This window comes from Pollicipes pollicipes, unplaced genomic scaffold (genome assembly GCF_011947565.3).
Source record: "Pollicipes pollicipes isolate AB1234 unplaced genomic scaffold, Ppol_2.1 Scaffold_4002;HRSCAF=4701_pilon_pilon_pilon, whole genome shotgun sequence".
Classification (NCBI taxonomy): domain Eukaryota; kingdom Metazoa; phylum Arthropoda; class Thecostraca; order Pollicipedomorpha; family Pollicipedidae; genus Pollicipes; species Pollicipes pollicipes.
Window position 1 is genome coordinate 8614845 of NW_023596420.1, and position 14803 is coordinate 8629647.

Consider the following 14803-nt stretch of genomic DNA (forward strand, 5'->3'; position numbering starts at 1 on the left):
TGCCTAACGCATTCCACCCGTGCGCAGCGTTTTCGCTCACCCTGCACTGTTTTGTCTCATTCATTGGTAAATAGGGTTGGAGCGCGAACGCAACCTACCCCGCTAACAAAAATTGTACTCCCGAGTTACCCACATTTGGGGTAATCGCAGGGGTCAACCCAACCGAAGTGCAATGGAAGGGCCTCGCCCTGGGGGAACCGCCTTCGTGATCACGGTATCCCCTGAGCCAGGTAAGTATGAGTTCCGCTGCACACATTTGGCGCTACGTTGTCCTTGGCAAGGCACGACGGCGCGCAATCATTGTATTTATCTCTCCACATCTCTCAAGTTCTGCTCTTTTCATGTTCTGCATTAGACGGTCCTTGCAACACATTTCAAACACCCTGCACGACTCATCACATGCTTCTTGGTCGTCAAGCAGCACTTTCGAAATTCGCTGAAGCAACTTGTCACCAAAAAACCACATACAACACCACCTAGTGACGGCTGAGTTAACCTCCTGCAATTCACACACTAACGCTTGCTTAGTGAGCAAACACTTGGCAAAGCAGACAAATACACTGTGCAATATTTTCTTTCTAATGGTAAACTCAGAGGAAGAAAACAAACCACCCCCGTGCCTCGCACCACTAAACATGCCTTGAAACGGCTCAAATTACTATTTCGCTTTGCCATCTGTTGAGCAAACTGCGTATCCTTGGTTCCAAGTCCACCACCTAGGGCTGCAATACTGTAAGGTGCCTGTCAGTTGGGTTGCTTACCAGCCGTCGCGTTCGCAGTAGCTGTTAGACGAGACGGCGCGCGACAAGCGTTACAACGACTCGCTGTGTTCGGCCACGTGAGACACATCCATTCGCTGTGATAGCTTCACTTTAAAGTCACGTATCTAAAGATGGCAGCACTGATGAACGTCCTCTTCGCTGTAGAAAGCCTGGAAAGACAGCATCGGTATTGGAACTGTCCGCTACGGCATGTCTTCTGGCTCCCCAACATCTTCTTCCGGGTGGGGGACGATGTGACGGAGCACCCCGACGGTCTTGGCGTGACGTCTTGAGGACCTCGATCCGTGCAGAAACGGACTGGGTCGCCGAATGCTCTTGGCGATTTAGATCTGATAGCCGGCTCGATTGTCTCCTCTGGCAAATGCAAAACCAATCGGTCACGCATAGCCTGTTCACGTTGATGAGCAAATGACGACCAGCGTGAGAGGAAAGGCCTGCCGTCACGTCTTCACAGATGCCGGAAGGCGCAGAATCGGCCATCAGCCGCTCGTTTCTCATTCCTTCTTTGTCGCGAGGACACGGTTGCTCGACTACCAGCGCCAACAGCAGGCTCGTTGCAGGTTGTTCAGACGCGGATGCTTTGCTTGTACCAATTCTCCGTTGGCGTATGGCGGACAGGCTTCAGGGTAATGGTGAGGCAGCATGCCCAGAGTCTTGCGGGCGTATCAGGAGACCAGCATCCTACGAACTTCACGAAAGACGTGGACTGCTTCGTGAGCTGTCCTACCCTGGGGAGTGATGCTGGCAGGAAAGGAGCCGATGTACGACGTGGGTTGACCGTTGGGAGCTGCCACGTCGTGCGGTCCGAAATTGTGACCTGATCTTTTTGCATGCCACCCTAATGCAGCACGACTGATCCCATGATGTTATTTGTCCGCGCAGCCTTCAGGAATCACTTGTACACCTCGCTTTGTTTGGCTGAGCCTGGTATCCCGGATCGCGACGGTAGTAAGGGTTCGAAGATGAGGGCGAGCTCTTTTCACGGCATTCAAAGACTGGAGAACTTGACGCAGGCGCGTGTCGTTGCTTGGGTTCCCGGCGCGTGGCTGTCCAACATGAGGCGATCGACTTCGGAACCTGGAACTGGGTTTCTTGCACTTCTTGCGACACATCTCGCTGTACTGCCCCCCCCCCCTAAAGAAAGTGTTGCACATTTCGAAGGGTGTCTGGAACTGAAACAGCCATCTTCAACAGCACTGGATGCAGTTCAAAGACCTGCCTTTCAGAAGATCTAAAATTGCCTAATTTCTTAGCTACATGTCCGCGAAAATGGGGGAAGAATAATGCCAACAGTATGTCAAGACCATGTTGACATTGGTGACGTCAAAATAACGCTATTCAAGTCCTGTCATCCCATTCAGTCATGCGGCGATCAAGGTCAGGAAACGTATTCCGGCCGTGTCGTCCATATCTGCCGTTCGTGAGCACGATTTCCAGACATGACGGCGGTCAATTGGCTCGCAATCATTGCCATGCGAGGTACGATGACCGGAGCAAACAATGCCGTATTAAAGAACATATGTACTAAACAGAGAGATTGTGTTGTCCGGAGCAGCCTTTTCCACCAGAAATATTGCAACAATAGCTATAAGTGAGCCTTCTTGAACGTAACTGATGCCTACTTTAAAACCTTCAGATGTGAAGGATTCTCTTTAATTTGAAGCTCGCGCATGATATGTAATACGCATTACAAGATCTATTTATTTTGCAAGCTTCCACATCGAACTACAGCTATCTCATACTTCCAATGCAAGATCATTTTACGCGCCGGGGATGGGGGACGGGGCCCGTACTACCAATACCCTTGTTTCTAATCGGCAGAAGCCTTATTGTTCAGTTGTATGTGGTTTACTTTACCAAAAAAAACGCCGCGTAAAAAGGCTACATATTCTCATAGTTTCGTCGCTTTCTGCCACAACCAGCAACATTTCAACGTTCGCGTCATGACACGTCACTCGAGTGCCATTGTGACTGCCGTGTACAAGTAATTGGTTTTGCGTGTATTCACTGCGACGCTGGTTTCCCCATGGTGTTCGCCCTTTCTGTCAGGATGAGAGGCAGGGCGTGGCCACAGAGTTTCAGAAGTGTTGTTAAGTCTCAAAGAAAATGTTCCATATTTGTTTGGCGTTTTGGACTGAAACAGCCATCATGAGAACCTTTTGACGCAGTTCACGGTCTTGTCCTTTTTCAAGACCCGAAACGCTGTGGCTCCTGAGTTACACGCCCGAAAGGTGCAAAAAAGTTCTTTGGGAGCCAATTTCAAAGCTGCCTTGGCATTAATGACGTCATAGAAACGTCATGCGATCGCGGTCATAATACCGGCTGTTTTATGCATTTGGTCAAAACAGCACGGCCCCTGGTACATTCGCAAAAGCGATCATGCGGCACGTATGATACAATGCGCGGAAGATCATTGGCTATTAGTAAGATTTCGCTGCTGAATGCGTGTCGCGAACGTAAGCGTGAGCGCTTTCGGGTTGTGCGGGACTCAACAGGCCATTTTTCCCGATTTCAAGGCCACAGGTTAATGTCATATAAAAGAATGCCACCGTCTGCAAAAAAGTACGGCACTCAAAAAAGAGCACTCTCCCGGAAGTTATAAAAAAGGCACAACGACAAATCTGTCTTTTTAACCTCCTGGTGTTTCTGTTTTCTTCTTCTACTGATGCATCTCCTTCAAACAGCTCGATTGGTGGTTTGCATACCGGAGCACAGAACCTTGCACGGGTTGATGGGTTAGCAAGCTATTATAAAGTTGGAAAAAAACATTACCGTAATTTAATATCTATACATATATATAGAGAGATATATAGATACCTTAATCTCACCGTATATTTCCCACATCTTGCATTACAACTTAAACTCTTAAACGAGAAATTGTGTTCTACAAGTATAACCTCTTGAGCCGCATTACCATGAACCCCGAAGGGACCTTGCTTTGAAGAAGGGTCACGGTGAAATGCGTTGTTATGACTGAAAATATGTGCGGAAATTGTGAGAAAACCTGCAGCTCGACAGTCCCCAGAGCGGTGCAATTGTGAAACCGCACTTATTTCACAAAGGCGTTTGAATTAGGGACTTGAAATTTGTGTTATCGTTGGTGGTGCGTGCAAGTGGCTTGTATTGATCTTGATGTGATGGGGAGTGTGCGTGCGAGGTTTGTACTTCTGAGAGAGAACATCGTTTTGGTATTATTTAGGTAAACTGACTCGCACTAAAATGTGATATATTGATACCTGCCCCTACCTTTATGTCTGTCTTTGAGCGTGACAAAGGAATGCTGGCAAACTAAGAGAAACACTAGCACTTATGTTGCAGGGGTGTACAAGGGCACGCCGGTACTTCGTTATGATCTTGCCCACATTTTAAACCTATTGAGGTATTGCAGTGTGTAATTAATCCATTGCATGTCATTGTGGCAGCAATTCATTTTGCCAGTAGCGACCGGTGCGTGCAGCTCATTAATGGACATGCTCAGTTAAGGCTCACATTATACGGCTTTGCAAAATTGTCATTCCCTAAAGAATTCTGAAAATGTACAGCTCTATTATTACTGATGTACCGTCCTTACAAATGTTGTATGCCGGCGAGCATTGCTCGTTAGTCATCAATGTCATAGTCACTGCAACTTGTATGAGATGCTAGGTGCTGAGAAAGGTGGAAAAGTATTGCTGCTGCTGGCTTGGAAAACATCTAAGTTTTTATCATGAGCCTTGCATGCACCGGCATTTTCATCACTTCCTTGCATGTTGCCCATCCATATATGACTACACACACTTGTCATGTCTCCAGCCTTGTGCTAGGTCAGCATGTTTGTTTTGTCATTTCAGCACATGTAACATTGTACTCTTATTTTTTAGTAAACCAGCCTGATGGCTGCAGCATTTTGCATGACTGTGGAAGTGGAATATGCGTTTGCATCTTTCTCATCTACGTTTTGTGGATTTCCAAAACAGGCTGAGCAAGTGATGCCACTTATTGGTTGTCTGCTTTGTTGAAAGTGAATTGTATATTGTAGCATGTGTTTTTGGTGAGTCATATGTCAGATGGGGAGTCAATACAAGAGGGCACACTTGACTCATCCTGTCATGATGGAACTTGTTATGTTGGCACCATGGATTGCGATGCAAAAACCATATCGTTGTTCATTATGCCATGCCACAACGCAGCACTGAGGTAGTGCCACAATGAAGCTGTGGACCGGTGTCATCACACAATATACGACATTGGTTGACTATTCTATGTCAAGCCTATGAGAGAGCAGCTTATAATTTACGAATGACTAATAACAACTGATTGAACAATGCCGACAGGCTATGAACAGCAAGAACGTCATTGCATCACAACGGTTATATCATAAATAATCCTAAGCAAAAACAAGAAATTCTTGGAGACCAAACCTTTTCATCTTTACCACACCGATAGCAATGCGTTGTCAATCAATTCATAGCAATGTTACAAATTTCTTAGTTTTCACATGACACCGCACGCCCACTTTGCAAACAATAAAAAAAGAAACTACCGTGCACATCACATGATATCAATGTCAGGGCTACAGCGCTGCGGGCAACGATGAGTCGGCAATAAGTATTGAAAAAATCATCAACAGCATAGCAGCAACGGCAGCTGCACAGCATATCAGGCTCTGATAGTAATAATCTGCCATAAAAGCTGGCGATCGCTACGTTGCGGATGTCAAGCAGTCCACCAAAACTTTTCTTACGCCTAACACCAAGACAAAAAATCCACATGCCAAGCACCCACCAATCCACTGCCCGACACAGCCCCGCGACAGGCATGGCCGGTTGGCGTCAGCTTTCGTGTGTTTGGAGGTATTCTTTAGGTCTGGCTGCCAGATGCTGCCAGGCTTGGTGTTGTCACAAAACCAGTCCACGACGACATCAAACAATGACGTAATGGGACGCCTTTTTACAAACTTTGAAATTTTGCCACTTAGCGTCATTTTAGAACCTTGAAAGGCTCCCAATAGTTACAAGCAAGCTTTTCCAATCATATCTGATGCCTACCACAATATCTTCAAGTGTGGAACATTCCCTTTAATGGTCTCGACCACGGCCGCACAGTCACGTTATACGCACACTACACGCTACGTGTGCACACGCGAAAGAAAGCAAAATGCATCACTGAACGCGTAACATTTGATACGCGAGACCGTATCATTTGGCATAGCACATCTTTTCATGCCACTTCTGGGTCGCTCCGACCTCCGACCCGTCTTTGTCCACATGTCGGTGCGCTATGCCACAACCGGTCGGCAGCAATGAAACACTGCGGCCCATCACACGTGCAGACGGCCGTTTGACCTTGAGCGCAAGTTTGGGTCTGCATGGAGACGGGGCAGCACCGTCTCGTCGCGGCGCAAAAGCCGTCATACAAGCCAAAACCACCAAACACCAATAATCGCAGCAAACCTTCAGTTCTCATGTCTGCCACTAGGTGGCCAACATCGACTTGACAACTTGTTTCGCCAGTCTCCAAGATTTTACAACATTTTCCAGAGTAGCCGCGTGTCGTTCTAAACTTCTATTCATGGGCGCGCAAACGCAACCCACGCACGTGTATGCACCGGTCCAAGCATCAAGTAGAAGGACACGAAACGGCCGCACCAACGCTATAAACTGGTGACGGCCATCCACGGCACACATGCTCAGTTTTCCAGTTGACGCGCCGGAGGGCGCACACACAGGCTTTCGTCAGTCGGTTCGGTGACCGAATACCCATCCGACACGACATCGGCAAGTGGTTTGCTCCTTTTGCGGCTCTCAGCCAAGGAGTCCTTTTTCGCATCGTCGATTTCGTCACTTTTCCGTTCGCACTAGCTCCAAACACACCTCTTCGCTTAGTTTTTGTTGTTCTCTTCTCGCTCCCCCAATATGGGGAAGCGAACCAAACGTAAGAAGGATGATACTGACACGGACTCGAACTCGGCCTCTGACCTCGACAATGCTCTGGACGTAGACGACGGAAGCGTCGTCAGCCCCGCTTTTGCTGCCGCTTCACCTGATGACCCTCGCGCGCCCCAGGCCATGACCGTTGATACGCACACTTCCACCGCGGTGGGTGGACAGCAGACTTCGTCTCCGTCCAACGCCCCCAGTTCCGACCCTCGCTCGTCTTTGACCACTCCGGTGCCCGCTCGCCATGATGCTGACCCTCGCTCGACAACGACCAGTGTTCGCCAGCCCTCTGAGCCAATCCTGGATCCTCTCGGATCGTACGTTGTCGTCCAACCTTGTGATGAAAATGTGTCGTTTCGAAAGATTAACGTTTTTTGGCCATCAAAGCAAATCAAGGCTATCTGCGGTCCATGCGAACTCAAGATTGAAGCGCCAGCAAACGGATCACTCATCATCAAAACAACCACTCGCGCGCAAACCAAGGCCCTACTCAAAACAGCTGAATTTTGCGGCAAACAAGTCAAAGTCTCGCTGCACCATGCCAGAAACACCAGCAAGGGCACCATCTTCGCGCCTGAGCTCCGCTTCATGACGGAGGACGAGATCCTAGCGGAGCTCAGAGATGAGCAAGTTTGCCATGTCCGTCGGCTGACGACTTTCAGAGATGGTCAGCGTCACGACACCAGCCTGCTTGTTATCACCTTTGGTACCACCCGACTTCCAGATTCGCTCACCGCTGGTTACCTTCGTTATAAAGTAAGAGTATTCATTCCAAATCCACTCAGGTGTTTTAAATGTCAACGGTTCGGACACGGCAGCAAGTACTGCAAACAGAGTGCCAGATGCTTGAAGTGCGGCGAGACTCCTCACGAGGGATCTGCCTGCACATCACCCCAGAAATGCCTGAGCTGTGGAAGTGCTGATCACGCCGCCAACTCTTCTCAGTGTCCCACGTGGAAAAAAGAAAAAGAAATTTGTTCTGAAAAGGCAAAGACAGGTGTGTCGTACCCCGAAGCACGGCGCACCGTCGAAACTAAAATGTCGTCGCAGCCCAGCAAAACATATGCCCAAGTAGCAAAAGCCACGATGGCCACATGTGCAACACAGACCGACCCTATCACCCATCTGCCTCCTCTGAAACTTCTCAACCCTCGCCCCTCGGTTTCAGTTGAGTCAACTACGCAGACCCAGACGAAAAATGCCGTTGAGTCGCCCTTGGCTGGACGTTCGGATGCCCAGGCGCCCGTGCACCCCTGTCCCCAGGTCGGCCGGCGTTCCAGCCCGCCGGCTGTGAGTGATTCACGCGCGGGTCAGGCCGTCCGGCGTTCTAGCCCCCCGGCTATGAACAGTCGGCGGCCCGGACCCTCTGGCCACCAGACAAACATCACCTCCCCTTCCCCCACCACAACACCTGTCGAAACACGCCCGAACGAAGACCGCCGGTCCCGTCCACCGGTGAGGGTGGCGATGGGACGGCCTAGGTCTGTTTCGTTCGGGCGATTCCCATCAACCGGTGGGAATGGATCCCTTCATCACTAAATGTCTTTCATCTTACAGTGGAATTGTCGCGGTCTCATTTCAAAATGGTCCGAAATGAAAGCCCTTTTTGCTGTACTAACTCCAATCATCATTGCCGTACAGGAAACATGGTTTCGTCCCACCGACACATATAACTTTAAAATGCCAAATTACTCGTTATATCGCTATGACACGATGGACGGTGAGCGTCGCCAAGGTGGGGTGGCGCTGTACATCAGTCAAAAATTAACACACACGCCACTCACTCTTAACACACCTCTTCAGGCTGTTGCAAGTTCAGTTCGACTGCATGGCCGTACCATCGATATATGCTCAATATACATTACACCAAATTATAATAATACGGAGCTCTTACGGCAACTTGACCAACTCGTTGCTCAATTTCAAAACCCTTTTCTCATCCTTGGCGATCTCAACGCTCACAGTCCAGCTTGGAGTAACGGCACCCAAGCCGTTAATCGCCGAGGACATTTGGTTGAAGATTTTATTGATACACACAACTTAGTCCTGTTAACAAAGGCAATAATACTTATCACCACTTACCCACTGGTACAGAAACAGCCATCGACCTGTCGCTGTGCTCTCCCTCAATAGCAACGTACTTTGATTGGACTGTTGAGGGAGATATACACGACAGCGACCATTTTCCAATTAAACTTTACACTACTTTTGACGCAACCGCTGACGAAGTTTTGCGATCCATACCCCGCTGGAATTTACGAAAAGCAGACTGGGCCAAATTTCAAGAACTTTGTTATGTGAACCGTGACTGTTATGAATCACCAGAGCAGGGTGTTGGCCTTATTACACATATTATTCATGCTGCAGCAACCGCGACAATTCCACTAACTAAAACGCCATCACGCCTGCATCCCAGTACCATGGTGGACGACCGAAGTTAAGAACGCTATTGCGCGTCGGAAACGTGCTTTCCGCTGCTTTCGTCGCCACCATGATATACCTCATCTTCTTGCCCGAAATTATGAGCGTGCTCGAACCAGACGAATTATAAGGAGTGCCAAACGTCATTCTTGGCAAGCATACATCCAGCAGTTCACTGCTGCTACTCCCCTAAGCCAGCTATGGGGACTGGTTCGAGCACTTTCCGGAAAACGCACCTCTATTTCATTGCCCACTTTACGCATTAATAACCAAATCATTTCGGCAACACCTCTTATCACCAATGCTCTTGCTGAAAGTCTTTCTCAGTGTAGCTCATCCGGAAATTACCGACCAGGATTTGTGGAAACTGCGCAAGCCCGTTTTCGTTTACATGCTGATTGTTTTGTTTCCGATAACACCTGAAGACTATAATTTACCATTTTCATTTCTGGAACTACAAAAGGCTATAAAATCCGCCGGCAACACCTCAGTTGGTCATGATCAGTTACACTATTCTTTTTTTCGTAATCTTTCAGAAGATATGCTTCGTTTTATATTGGCAGTTTTTAACGATTTGTGGTCAACCCATGTCTTTCCTGACGCCTGGAAAGACACCATCATTATTCCACTTGCAAAGCCAGGAAAAGACACCAAAGATCCATCAAATTATCGTCCCATTGCACTTACCAGCTGTCTAGGAAAACTTTTTGAGCGGATGGTGGTGAAGCGAATCTCTTGGATTGTAGAACGAGACTGCCTGCTTACAAAAAATCAATGTGGTTTCCGACACAATCGTAGCACAATAGACAATGTCATCAGACTTGAAACTGACATCAGACGTTCCTATAAACATCGACACAACACAACTGCTGTATTCCTGGATATTAGCCGAGCCTACGACATGGTCTTTAAACCTGCACTAATTTTCAAGCTCCATCAGTTAGGGTTTAAAGGCCATTTGGCACATTATCTTATTGGGTTTCTTTCCGGCATCAGACCATTTCGTGTGAGATGCAGATCCGCCGTTTCCGACACTCACCATCTAGAGAACGGCCTTCCACAAGGGAGCTGTATCTCACCGATTCTTTTCAATTTTATGATAAACGATTTATTTGACTCATTACCATCGGGCATTTCCTCTTCACTTTTTGCGGATGATAGCGCCATCTGGTGCTCAGACACTGAATATGACCATTCGCTGCCACGGCTCCAAGTCGCCCTAAACAAGGTGCAGCAGTGGTCAGAGCGATACGGGTTCCGCTTCTCCGCTCCCAAATCTGCAGTTATGATTTTCGGCAAAAATATGCGTGGTACTCCCAATTTTCGGCTTCGACTAGATGGACACCACATTCCTTTCGTTTCGTCTTTCAAATTTCTTGGCATCGTACTTGACCCCAGATAATCGATGCGACAGCACGTGGAGCATGTTCGCTCCAAATGCCTAAAAAGACTAAATTTATTTAGATGCATTTCCGGGTCAACATACGGTGCCGACCGCCAATCGTTATTACGTCTATACAGATCCTTAGTTCTTCCCACCATTGAATATGGCTCCGTGGTATATGCAGGAGGCAGCCAACACACTCTCAAACCACTATCCACCATACAAAATATGTTTTTGCGAGTTGCCCAAGGAGCTCTGCGTACTTCCCCGATTTCAGCGCTTGAAGTGGACGCGCATGTTATGCCTCTTGCCCTCCGACGAATGGAACACACATTGAGATACATCACAAAAGTGCGACAAAATCCCAGTCACCCAGCATTTAAATCCATACATGTCTTACCTCACATTCACCATAACTACGTAGGACCGGCAGAACGTCGCTCAGGACTTACAATAGCATCTCGAACCACTATCTACTGTACCACTCTTCAGTTTACTTTACCGCCTTCTTCCATGCCACCTGTTTTAATAGTACCACCATGGCAGTTAACCCCTCGGAAAGTTATGCTTCTTTTTGATGATCCCAAACGCATTTTCACAACAAGTTATGTTCAACAAACATTTAATCGTCTAATTTTCAACAATCAAAATAGCAGCTTTATTTACACCGATGGCTCCAAGGCCAATAACCACACCGGATGTGCAGTTATTTGCACTGAACATTGCCATAAAAACTGTCGGTTACCGGATGGCACCTCAGTATATTTGGCTGAATTATTTGCTCTTTTCCTTGCATTGCAACACATTCAACAACACACCCACAAAACGAAGACAATAGTGATTTGTTCGGATTCAAAGACAGCTGTGCAATCTCTTATTGACCCAGACTTCACACACCACCTCCTTGTTAAAATCGTCAATCTCTATCATATATTACATACACAGGATATGAATATCAAATTTCTATGGATTCCAGGACATACAGGCATCATGGGCAATGAACGGGCTGACCAACTAGCCAAGGAAGCTTTGACAAACCAACACATCATGGAGATCCCTGCTGATCATGCATCTACAAAACATTCCATTCGCACAATGACAAAACAATTTTGGCAACAACAATGGACCGATACTACCAGAACACAACTTCATGATATCAAACCAGACATTACACCTTGGCCATCAACGCATCGTAAAGACCGTCTGGAGGAGAAGGTGCTAGCCCGTTTACGAATCGGACACACTACACTCACACATAGTTACATATACTTACGTCAACCTCGTCCTCACTGTCAGCCGTGCGATCATCCACTTTCGGTTAAACATATTGTTATTGAGTGCACAAAATATCAACAGCACCGCAAAGATATGCAGGCTTTCTGTCGTAACCAAAATATCGAGTTTTCTTTAAAAAACGTCCTTGGCGATGACCATCCTGAACTGCTTAACATTGTCTTTAACTTTCTCAGACTTGCCGGTTTGCTTCAAGCTTTGTAAATGTCAATAAACGTACACTTTTCCTCACATACATAATCACACCAATTTAAAATAACATCATCCAGGCGTGAAATGGTCTGAACAGGCCGAAACGCCTCAAACAAATAAATGAAAAAAAAATGAAAACGCCGGAGGGGATCTCTGGTTTCCCTTCAAAACGCACAAATCTTTCGCCTTTTACTAAAGATTTCCGTGGAGGGGAACACTCAAATGAGTATTCGCGCATTTCTTACGGCGACCATACGGTGGCCACTTAACATTTGAGGAGGCAATGACAACAGCATTCGTAAAGCTCCAGCACGTTGCTCAGGTGCGATAGGTGTAAATAAAACAAGGCGCGTGGGCACCACCTGGCGTCAGAGTTCACAAAATTTTCAGCGGCACGTACTCATGCCCGAAGAGTCCCGCAAAACAAATCAGCAGGCGTATTGAAACCTTGAGGGGCATCATGGCGGGCTAATGCGTCGAAGTTGTTTCAGTGCTATGTTTAGAAATTGGGACCTCGACTCTGTATTATCTGTGTCCAGTGAATTTGCTTTATACCGTACGCTCCTTACAGCACAACGTTGCAACGTCGAAGATCGTCTCCGCCCGTCAGACAACCTTATCTGAATAGGTTCAGTGCGGTTCCCGGGTGCCTAACGCATTCCACCCGTGCGCAGCGTTTTCGCTCACCCTGCACTGTTTTGTCTCATTCATTGGTAAATAGGGTTGGAGCGCGAACGCAACCTACCCCGCTAACAAAAATTGTACTCCCGAGTTACCCACATTTGGGGTAATCGCAGGGGTCAACCCAACCGAAGTGCAATGGAAGGGCCTCGCCCTGGGGGAACCGCCTTCGTGATCACGGTATCCCCTGAGCCAGGTAAGTATGAATTCCGCTGCACACATTTGGCGCTACGTTGTCCTTGGCAAGGCACGACGGCGCGCAATCATTGTATTTATCTCTCCACATCTCTCAAGTTCTGCTCTTTTCATGTTCTGCATTAGACGGTCCTTGCAACACATTTCAAAAACTCTGCACGACTCATCAAACGCTTCTTGGTCGTCAAGCAGCACATTCGAAATTCGCTGAAGCAACTTGTCACCAAAAAACCACATACAACACCATCTAGTGACGGCTGAGTTAACCTCCTGCAATTCACACACTAGCGCTTGTTTAGTGAGCCAACACCTGGCAATGCAGACAAATACACGGTGCAATATTTTCTTTCTGATGGTAAATTCACGAGGAAGAAAACAAACCACCCCCGTGCCTCGCATCACTAAAAATGCCTTGAAACGGCTCAAATTACTATTTCGCTTTGCCATCTATTGAGCAAACTGCGTATCCTTGGTTCCAAGTCCACCACCTAGGGCTGCAATACTGTAAGGTGCCTGTCAGTTGGGTTGCTTACCAGCCGTCGCGTTCGCAGTAGCTGTTAGACGAGACGGCGCGCGACAAGCGTTACAACGACTCGCTGTGTTCGGCCACGTGAGACACATCCATTCGCTGTGATAGCTTCACTTTAAAGTCACGTGTCTATAGCTGGCAGCACTGATGAACGTCCTCTTCGCTATAGAAGGCCTGGATAGACAGCATCGGTGTTGGAACTGTCCGCTACGGCATGTCTTCTGGCTCCCCTACATCTTCTTCCGGGTGGGGGACGATCTGACGGAGCACCCCGACGGTCTTGGCGTGACGTCTTGAGGACCTCGATCCGTGCAGAAACGGACTGGGTCGCCGAATGCTCTTGGCGATTTAGATCTGATAGCCGGCTCGATTGTCTCCTCTGGCAAATGCAAAACCAATCGGTCACGCATAGCCTGTTCACGTTGATGAGCAAATGACTACCAGCGTGAGAGAAAACGCCTGCCGTCACGTCTTCGCAAATGCGGGATGGCGCAGAATCGGCCATCAGCCGCTCGTTTCTCATTCCTTCTTTGTCGCGAGGACACGGTTGCTCGACTACCAGCGCCAACAGCAGGCTCGTTGCAGGTTGTTCAGACGCGGATGCTTTACTTGTCCCAATTCTCCGTTGGCATATGGCGGACAGGCTTCAGGGTAATAGGCGTATCAGGAGAGCAGCATCCTACGAACTTCACCAAAGACGTGGACTGCTTCGTGAGCTGTCCTACCCTGGAGAGTGATGCTGGCAGGAAAGGAGCCGATGTACGACATGGGTTGACCGTTGGCAGCTGCCACGTCGTGCGGTCTGAAATGCATGCTACCGTAATGCAGCACGACTGATCCCATGATGTTATTTGTCCGCGCAGCCTTCAGGAATCACCTGTACATCTTACTTTGTTTGGCTGAGCCTGGAATCCCGGATCGCAGCGACAGCAGGGGTCGAAAATGAGGGCGAGCTCTTTTCACGGCATTTCAAGAGTGGAGAACTTGGCGCACGCGCGTGTCGTTACTTTCGTTCCCGGCGCGTGGCTGTCCAACATGAGGAGATCGACTTCGGAACCTGGAACTGGGTTTCTTGCACTTGTTGCGACACATCTCACTGCACTGCCCCCCCCCCCTAAAGAATGTGTTGCACGTTTCTAACGGCGTTTGTAACTGGAACAGCCATCTTCAACAGCACTGGACGCAGTTCAAAGACCTGCCTTTCAGAAGATCCAAAATAGCCTGATTCCTGAGCTACACGTCCGCGAAAATGGGGGGGGGGGGGGGGGGAATAAGGCCTACAGTATGTCAAGGCCATCTTCACATTGGTGACCTCAAAATAACGCTCTTAAACCCTGTCATCCCATTCAGCCATGCGGCGATCAAGGTCAGGAAACGTGTCCTGGACGAGTTGTCCATATCTGCCGTT

The 14803-nt window shown here is 48.2% G+C and overlaps 3 non-coding genes across 3 annotated transcripts; 1 reads left to right on the forward strand and 2 right to left on the reverse strand.

The window, feature by feature from the left end:
- Window positions 1-71: 71 nt before the first annotated feature.
- Window positions 72-238, reverse strand: LOC119094636 (U1 spliceosomal RNA). Its single transcript, XR_005093778.1, has one exon. It is a non-coding gene; the product is annotated as a U1 spliceosomal RNA (small nuclear RNA).
- Window positions 239-12138: 11900 nt separating this feature from the next.
- Window positions 12139-12253, forward strand: LOC119094657 (U5 spliceosomal RNA). The gene has a single exon (XR_005093798.1). It is a non-coding gene; the product is annotated as a U5 spliceosomal RNA (small nuclear RNA).
- Window positions 12254-12708: 455 nt separating this feature from the next.
- LOC119094637 (U1 spliceosomal RNA) lies at window positions 12709-12875 on the reverse strand. The gene has a single exon (XR_005093779.1). It is a non-coding gene; the product is annotated as a U1 spliceosomal RNA (small nuclear RNA).
- Between the last annotated feature and the right edge of the window lie 1928 nt (window positions 12876-14803).